Here is a 10,000-nt window from a genome sequence, read left to right on the forward strand (position 1 = left end):
ACACTCACGCACACCCACACCCACACACACGCACACGCACACGCACACGCACACCCACACACACACGCGTGCGCGGTCTGCTTTGTGGCGACAGCTCGGCACATTTACATTCCATTACATCTACACACTCGCCAACACACGCATGTGTGCGCGCGCACACATGCACACACACACACACACACACACACACACACACACACACACACACACACACACACACACACACACACACACACACACAAACACACACACACACACACACACAACCATGCTGGAGAGCTGCTGGGTGCTGAGGAGTGTCTGGGTGTTGATTGGATGAGATGGTCGCTGTGATGATGGAAATGAATTTGTGTCTTGCAAACAGATTGACAGATATGAACAGAAGAAGGAGAAGTACAGAGCTTAGGAGAAGACATTGGGAGAGAAAAAAGTGACATTGTTTCCATCATTTACTGCAGTGTTTCAACAAAATAATCTGCGGACCCAATTTAATTATTTTAAACAAACCATCGCAACCCAATTCACAAAGAGGCCTTATCTATAAATTATGAGAAGAGCGAATTTGCACATAAATGAACGTTCCTGAACATTTTGCTACCATTTCCGCATCACCTTAATATTATCTTGAGGTCAACTGTGATGGCAGACTGTCCTTAATAAAACAGACTTGAGAAAAGAGTGGTCTATCTTGTATTTAATTGTTCAAACAATAGCACAAATCACTTTGTCAAAATGATAGGAACAGAAAGAGCAGAGAGCCTCATTCTGTCTCATGCCTTTATACTGGAACATTGTCGATGAGCAAGGTCAGATAATTTTTGCTTGTCATAGAACGAAAACCATATAAAACTGGAGTTCTTATTTATTTATATATACATTTATTGATACATCTGGGAACATCCAAAAGGGTCTTTGTGCTTATCTCTCTGGGAAGACTAAAAGTGTTTTCTCAGGAAGAAGCCACATTCTTTCCCACAGACACAGAGAGAGTCAATTAAATCCAAGATTTATTTTTTAGTTTTTGCATGTTTTTAGCAGGGGGTTCCTATGGAGGAAACCCCAGGGGAGCACGGGAAGAACATGCAAACTCCACACAGAAAGACCCTTCTGACGAGCCCACCTGGGCAGTGGGCACTGAGGACATGGGGATGGGGACACACCCTCAGCGCCCACAGCGTCCCAGGTGGGAATCGACCCAGGACCTTCTTGCTGTGAGGCAACAGCGCTACCACTGTTCCACCGTACCATACAAGGTATTTAAGGATTTAACAGGCTATCTCATCCTACTACTATAATACACCCTTTTCACGGGGGCCATTTTGTGTCGAAAAGGCAGGGTAAACACAGGTGCAAGCAAAACACTGAGAGACCCTCATTAGTGTCTTAGACTAATGAGACTGATCCATAGTCCCCCCCTTTGGTGGGCGACAGTGATTGATTGATAGTGAGGTGTGCAGCACAGTGCCAGGCTCAACTTTCTCAGTCATTTTGAAAGACAACACGTCGCGTCTGAGGAAGTGACATTGACCTTTGTCATGCTGGGGACTTGCAACAAACTCATGAGTCAGCAGGTTTTCCTTTTTTTCCTCTTTTACTTCAGATGCAGAAGCTATGCCATCTGCATACCAAGTACACTGTTCACACAAGACATTCATACATCTTTTAGAAAACACATGGGCGGGATAAGCTATTTTCTAATCTAAGCCATGACTATTACATTTCAGCATTGTGTTTTCTTAGCAAATGAGCAAACTACATCACGTTTAGCTCAACTTTTATTTTTTAATTGCTGTCACCACTGTCACATGATTATTATCATTGCCAAGAATGCATTCCAATCCGCTGGTTATGGCACCAATACCAATGGGTGCCATGGGCCAAGCCAAGCCATGGGCCAACCAGAGGGAGAAACGGCGAGAGTGAGAGGGAGGGAGAGGGGGAGAGAGAGAGAGAGAGAGAGAGAGAGAGAGAGGAGCTCAAAACAGGGGGACAGAGAGTAGTAAGCAACTGCAACTGAATGATTCCCAACAATGGCCTCCTTTATGTCATGTCTTGGTCATTTACAGTGAGTGGGAGGGTGGAGTCAGATGCTGACATTGCTGACAGTGGGAGGGTGGAGTCAGATGCTGACATTGCTGACAGTGGGAGGGTGGAGTCAGATGCTGACATTGCTGACAGTGGGAGGGTGGAGTCAGATGCTGACATTGCTGACAGTGGGAGGGTGAAGTCAGACGCGGACATTGCTGACAGTGGGAGGGTGGAGTCAGACGCTGACATTGCTGACAGTGGGAGGGTGGAATCAGATGCTGACATTGCTGACAGTGGGAGGGTGGAGTCAGACGCTGACATTGCTGACAGTGGGAGGGTGGAATCAGATGCTGACATTGCTGACAGTGGGAGGGTGGAATCAGACGCGGACATTGCTGACAGTGGGAGGGTGGAGTCAGATGCTGACATTGCTGACAGTGGGAGGGTGGAATCAGATGCTGACATTGCTGACAGTGGGAGGGTGGAATCAGACGCGGACATTGCTGACAGTGGGAGGGTGGAATCAGATGCTGACATTGCTGACAGTGGGAGGGTGGAATCAGATGCTGACATTGCTGACAGTGGGAGGGTGAAGTCAGACGCGGACATTGCTGACAGTGGGAGGGTGGAGTCAGATGCTGACATTGCTGACAGTGGGAGGGTGGAGTCAGACGCTGACATTGCTGACAGTGGGAGGGTGGAGTCAGATGCTGACATTGCTGACAGTGGGAGGTGTGTGGCTCTTTTATGCCCACAAGCTATGCTAGATAATGTCATTCATAGGCTGTTAGAATGACTTGACAGAATTTGGGACCACACTCTGTCTTGTTATTACTGTCAAAAAGCCTATTGTCCATGTGGCCGCAAAAATCACCACAAAGGTGAAAAATTGTTTTTAAGCAGTTTCTTCACATCAGACAGGGCAGAAATAATTCCATCAACTGACATCTCACTGTCCGTTTCAGTCTCAGCTAAATTTACTGGTTCCCCGTTAAGTACCTGGGATCAATCCTGCTCCTGGCTCACTGTAAACAAGGAGACGGGACAGTGCAGCAGCCTAACAGCGTAAACACACTGGATCCGAAAGCGGTTCTGCGCGTAAATTCAGCTTGAGCAGAAGCCTGGTGGTCATGTGGGCTGTTTTGCGCCGCGCCGGTCACAACTTGCACTGACTTCCTGCCTGGCACAATCGCTCGCGGCTCGCGTAGAAAATAGACCAGACGCGGAACCAATCGCTGCAGGCCGCGAGCCGCCCACGCCGCACCTCAGCCAATGTGACCGGTCTGATCTGAAACTGCCTACGCTTCGCGGCGCTTCGGCGTCCGGTGTGTTTGCACCGTAAGCTTCCCTCAGCATCGGCTCAGCAGAACACAGAACAATGTGTCATTGTAGAAGACCCTGTGTTCTGACCGCAACAACAACTGGCAACACAAAGCTGATTTGATTAGCATGGGGACCGGATTGGGGGGTTGGACGCTGGCTGATGATGACACAGTGTCTACTGTGTGGCAACTGACCAGCCTCGGAAAGCGCGGGGGCCGTCTCGCCTTTCCCAGGTGTTTAAAAATGCATCCCCCCGGGAGGATCAGGTGACACCGAAACAAGCAAACAAAAACACCGCAGGCATCAATAATGAATAAGACTACGCTGTATGCACGCACAAACAGCGCACATGCTCAACGCTGCAGTTTAGAGTAGTTCCTGTCACAGAGAAGAAGGAAGGGATTGTTCATTGCATTTGACGTTGATAGGGTTGAATTTTCATTTGTGATGCCCCAAAACACTGCAGCAATGTTTTACGCCGCCCCCTTTGGTGACAAACCTCTAGCTAATAATGCATACACAGCCATCACGCATCACTTCCAGATGATTTGTGAGGAGGCGATTTGTTGCTGGTCTAACCAAAATGTCAGCTGTTATATAGCTGCTGGCTGCAGAGTGTTGCTTCAGTGCCGTGTGTGCAGCGGCTTCATCATTAAACTCTCTCTCATCAAACCCTGTTCTACTCCATTATGCCCGGCCACAGATTGCATTCAGGATGGTGACAGCCTCTCGGCCAGCTTCACTGAGCACACAGAAGGAAAACACCAGGAAAGGGAGAGGAATAAGGCATTGAGGAAGTTAGCAGGAGAAAGTGACAAGTAAAGTAACAAATAGAGCGTAGAGTACAGTATCGTTTAGTTTCTAGTTTTCAGTGTTATATTATATTTCATAGTCACTGCGGTATGCTTGCGATAGCGAACACTGCTCATGGATCTACGGAATGGAGTTTCAACAGAAATGTATGCAACACTACAGTACTGTAGTGTAGTGTAGTGTTCAATATCCTACTGTATTGAAGGAGGCTAAGCCGGTAGCAATGCTGCTGTAAACTTAAATAGGCTATTTAGTCACACATCACGTTGCCAAAATACAGGTCAGGATTGGGTCCAAAATTTGAGTAGAGCTGTTGCACATAATCAGCCCGAGGGATGATCCATCCAACACTGTCAGACTCAGAAAGCCAGGTTCCTGGTTCCTGGTTCCTGGTTCCTGGTTCCTGGTTCCTGGTTCCTGGTTCCTGGCTAGAGGCTAGAGGCTAGAGGCTAGAGGCTAGAGGCCATCTCTTCTCATTCGAGCTTGGGAATCAAAATGCGAGGCGTCGCTCCTGGTTATTTGAAGCACACAGATGTTGCAAACCGATAGATAGTGGTAGATAACAAACATTAGCAACATTGTCAGATTTAAGCTGTCACATAGGCTGAGGAGGCAGTTGCAGCCTGGCCGGCGCTGTTGTCATTTATTAAGAGCAGCCAAATGAGCATCAGCGATTTGGTGCTGTTCTCTCATGCTTCAGTCAAGTACAAGATGTTTGTGTAAATGGGCTTGTTGATGTACTGCAGCCTGACATGATGCAACACTGCAGAGAGCAAACTGCACACAAGTGTGAATTTGCTGCTTTTGCAACCAAACGCGTATGGTGGGACCTCCTCTGATGGTATCATCAGTCCTCGCCAGGTGATTCAGATAAGTAACCTCATATCCTCCACGACCACATCCTTGTCATCACAGCAAACAAACTCAGCAAGACTCACATTTTCACCAAAGGGACGATTTGGTTTATGCACCACTGAAAATAAGAGAGAACCACCATCACTTCTAAGTTGCAGAAAAACACAATCAAACAACAATCAAAAATATCTAGCAGTCCAAAACCCATTTGTAGAATTATACAAAAACTTGTGCCTACAAAACCATGAATAGCGGCATTCATCTATCATATTGATCATGGTACTACTGAGCTCTGATCCATTCCACTAACAGTGCAGCAGAACGTAATGGGACAAACTAGCCGCAGTCTCTTTGATCCTGTAACAGTGTGGAGACTGGAGAGTGGAGGGGGTGACTACAGAGCCACTTCAATGGCCGTTTACACTCCTCACATCTGCTCAATTCCTTTAAGATATCACAGTAATGTCGCGGTCTATTCCCTCGCCGCCGACACGAGGGTCGCAGGTTAGCGCAACCCGTGTTACCTCCGGCTTGGTCTGGGCGCTCCTACAAACGCAATTGGCCGTGTCTGCGAGTGGGATGCCGGACAAGGGTATGTTGTGTCCTGGTCGCCACACTAGCGCCTCCTCTGGTCTGCCTGTTCAGTGGGGAGGGGAACTGAGGGGAATAACGTGTTCCTCTCGATGCGCTCCCATGTTCTCCCGGTGAAACTCCGCCAGGTGACAAGAAGCGGCTGGCCACTCTACATGGGTCGGAGGAGGCATGTGAGAGTCTAGTCCACCCTCCCCAGGTCAGGAGAGGGGGTGGAGCAATGACCGCGACTGCTTAGGTAGGGGAAGTTGGCTGTATATAACTTATATACTGTATATATCACAATGTTTCCACTGAGCAAAGTTCAATTTCTCTACAGGCACAGAATGCATCATTAAGGACAGTATAAATGCCATTCACGTAGAGAGCAAAGGAAGAAAACAAGAACAGACAAAGGAGATTGCCTGGTGAGCGAGTAGGCTTCTTCTTCTTCCTCTGTCAGTCAGATGACGCTCCACAAAGGGAGAAAGTCTCAGCCCAACACACTGCAATAGACCCTTTTCACGGGGGCCATTTTGTGTTGAAAAGGCAGAATAAACACAGGTGCGAGCAAAACACTAATGAGGGTTTCTTTCCACATTCCAATCAGGGAAGTTTGAAACCCTCATTAGTGTTTTGCTTGCACCTGTGTTAACCCTGCCTTTTCCGACACAAAATGGCCCCCGTGAGAAGGGTCTATCGCCTATGACTGTGAGAGTTTTAGGATGCATGGCCGATCAAGGCTGGGGATCGCAGGCATCAAAGATCAGTCGACACAAAATGTGAGAGAGCTTGACAAGGGAACTGCAGATATGGGCAATACTTGCAGATCAAACATCCTGTTATCAATGTCATATCAATAACAGCACCAGGCGCAGAGCATCACGACATGACAACAGCTAATCAAAACTGTGAGAAGACTGGTACTGCATCAATTGTAACTCTACGCCTCGTAGGGAAACCAAACCGGAGGTAGTAATGATGCCAAGGAGAAAAATCAGTTGCGTGAATGAAACATGGGATCTGATTATTTTCTGTAGGTCAGTGCCTTTGGGAAGGGAGGCTTTAGCCTCAGGCTTGCCCACTACAGTCACTTGTCACTGGGTCAGCTGAGCTGAGTGATGATGTGATATACTGTAATCACTGCTTACTTGTCCGTGTTGTATTAAACTCACTAAGTCAACGCGAGTGAACTAAAGACAATAACGTGTTTCTTTGTGTGGGATAAATATTGTCCACTGACATCTGTAGGCTAATTGTTCCTCTGCAGAAAAAAGAAAGAACGTGTGTTTACAATGTGTTGCCGTAGGCTATGCTGGTTGTCTGCTATCTTTCCCCTGTGGCCGCCATGATGATTTCTAAATTAATTAAGCTTTCAAAGCCGGGATGTTGAAATGATTTATCCGCTTTAAGGGGCGGGACTAAGAAATATTACAGGAAGAGGAGGGAACGTTGAGTATAAGATTAAACGACGCCTTCTTCTTCTTCTTCTTCTTCTTCTTCTTCTTTGCAGCCTCCTCCCACATGGGTCAAGCTGGTCTCGTGCAGGGTTAGCATGAATGAGAAAACGCCTTTGTCTCTTTCAGTATATAGGCGAACAAAAGACAGAAGCCTGTTTGTTTTCCTCGTGGGTTGAGGGGAGGGGCATGTGTTTAAGAGGGGGGAGGGGGCGTGTCTAATCGTGTGTGTGTGTGTGTGTATGTGTAAAGGGGGGCAGCGTTGCCTCTCTTGAATATTCCATATGATAAACGAGCATCGGTCCTTTTCATAGAAAGCAGAAGTCTGGAGCGCTCAAACGACAGACACAAAAAGAGGACCATATTTCTTGCCTGTGTGACCTATAATTGGACAACAAGCTCTGTGCTTTGTCTACTATATTCACTGCATAATGAGAGTATTAGGAAGACACTTGCCATAAAATTGCTCTCAATAAAGTCCATTTGTCGTCACATTGGTGGGGGGGGGGGGGGGGGGGGTAAAATAATGCAAGATAGTTTATTTATAATAAAACAGTAGTTTGTTTTATTGTTCAAAGTGTAGCTAAATGTATATATTTGCATATATTTAATCTGAGAATTAGAGATTAACTGAGAGCACTGATTTCTAAGAATATGATGATATATGATAATATGATATGATGATGATAACATAAAAAATGGTGCTTTCACCTCTACACTACCCAGTAACCAGGCGCCCCTTTTTGATGGCTTCTTATCCTGAAACTGTGTGTGTGTGTGTGTGTGTGTGCGCGTGTGTGCAGGACACACACATGCACATTGCAGTGATAATGAGAGGTTATTAGTGAGCCAACATCACATTTTCTCTTCATGAGTAACTGGGCTAATTGTTCTGGTTCATTACAGCATGCTAATCGGATCCATACTCAACCCGTGGAATGTTTGTGTTAGCTAGAAATCCTTCATACTTACACTTCACTCTTACTTTTACACATTTCCCTCACTATGCACATGCGTACACAGATGTAACAACATATGTAATTATGTTGATTGTAACTTGGCTTGCAACTGCTGCCTTCTTGGCCAGATCACATTCGCAAAAGAGATCTTGTATCTCAAATGTCTTATCTGGTTAAATAAAGGTTAAATAAAAAATAAAAAAACTCACTCTCTCTCTCTCTCTCTCTCTCTCTCTCTCTCTCTCTCTCTCTCTCTCTCTCTCTCTCTCTCTCTCTCTCTCTCTCTCTCTCTCTCTCTCTCTCTCTCTCTCTCTCTCTCTCTCTCTCTCTCTCTCTCTCTCTCTCTCTCTCTCACACACACAATCTGAATACTAACAATGTTAATAATAATAGTAATAATAATAGATAATTTGACTGATGACACGCAAAAACCTTTTTCAACAAGTCTCGTAAGGGAATAGAACAGCCCTAAAGCATGTTGTTGTTTACCACTAAATATGTTAAGCTTATTGATTCAAAAAGCTTTAGGATAAAGACTGAAAAATATTTCCCCTAATCTTCCCAATCCTCATATAACTCACAACTCTTTTTTTATGTTTAACACAGCAAGTTATTCCAAGGCAGATGATGCAATAAACAGCATAAACTGGGTAATCTCTAGACATTTCTGTCTACTGAACACCACTCCTTCAATTCTCTGAAGAGTTGACCTGTTACAAGAGAGATCACACTCTGTGGGAATTGTGTGGGCATTGTGGGTGCATTATGACCAGAAACAATGACCTTGTTTCATACGTAAAAAAAAAAAAAACCCCATTGTGTTGTAATTACCTCTCCCTCCACTGTGAAAACTCTGAGGGATGGACAGTCAAAATGCATTGTAATCTATACCCAGACATGCATCCATATCTCAGCACAAAACAAGCGAACAAGAGACACGATTACTATAGAGAGGCAAAGTGGAACGTCACTTCCTGCTTCGGCACTGTACCAGCGATTTTCATCCGCCATTTATTTTCCCATAGACATTTCATAAAAATGCTTGTAAAAATAGTTTTACTTCGAAACAGGAGAGATCGCATAACATTTCAATTGGACAAAAACGTAAAAAAAATGCGGGTTTAAAGAAAATATTTTTTCAATGTTGTTGTTTTTGGAGTGGAATGTTCTATGTTCTCTACCGATTCTAAATATAGCCGTTTGGTTTGACCAAGTAAAACTATTTTTATACGCATTTTACAAAATGTCTATGGGAAAATAAATGGCGGATGAAAATCTCTGGTACAGTGCTGAAGCAGGAAGTAGGCGGTCACTTTGCCTCTCTATGCTGTAAGCCATGTCAAACTACACACACACACTAGATTCAGTGACATATATATTCAAGCAATCATCTCAGGTCAATTTGTGACTTTTGCCATTGTAACAACATACAAAACATCCACATCCTCTCCAAATGCTTCCATAAACACCTTCCATGATTTGAAAATGAAATCCAGTGTGATGATGATGAGAGGATGAAGAAGTATCCTGTGTGGACATTGTGTGGGTGCAGAACCAGCATGACTAACACATGCACAGATGTTCTGCTCATGTACACACGTCAATTTCCCAGAGGGCAATGCTGTGACCTCAAGCTGTGCATCGCAAAATAGCTACAACTGCTGTCATCAGAGAGCAACATCTATAACATATGACTGGTTGCTGTGGTATGGTATCTATCTAGGGATGCAGCGATTATTAACAGATTTCGCTATTGAACAAGCGTGAATTCGCAATAGCCGCGACCACATATGCGAATTTCCGAAATGCATAAAAAAGGGACATTACGGTACTGTGGGAAGTTGTGCGCTAGGAAAAGGGGACAACGTCTTCTTCAAGAGTTAAAAGATCACCCTTCATTTACAACACAACTTCAATTCCTAGTTGTCCCAGACCACAAAACGTAATCACCCCCTTGGGTTTATTGGAAATTGACCAATAGTAGCGTGTCGTGGC

At 45.2% G+C, this 10,000-nt stretch overlaps 1 protein-coding gene across 1 annotated transcript in view; it reads right to left on the reverse strand.

The window, feature by feature from the left end:
• Positions 1–10,000, reverse strand: part of ppp1r9a (protein phosphatase 1, regulatory subunit 9A) — a gene marked incomplete at its 5' end in the record, with an annotated part of 61,910 nt that overhangs the window by 49,788 nt on the left and 2,122 nt on the right. The window lies entirely within an intron of this gene.

The sequence above is a fragment of the Poromitra crassiceps genome (assembly GCF_964638095.1).
Source record: "Poromitra crassiceps genome assembly, chromosome: 11".
NCBI lineage: Eukaryota > Metazoa > Chordata > Actinopteri > Beryciformes > Melamphaidae > Poromitra > Poromitra crassiceps.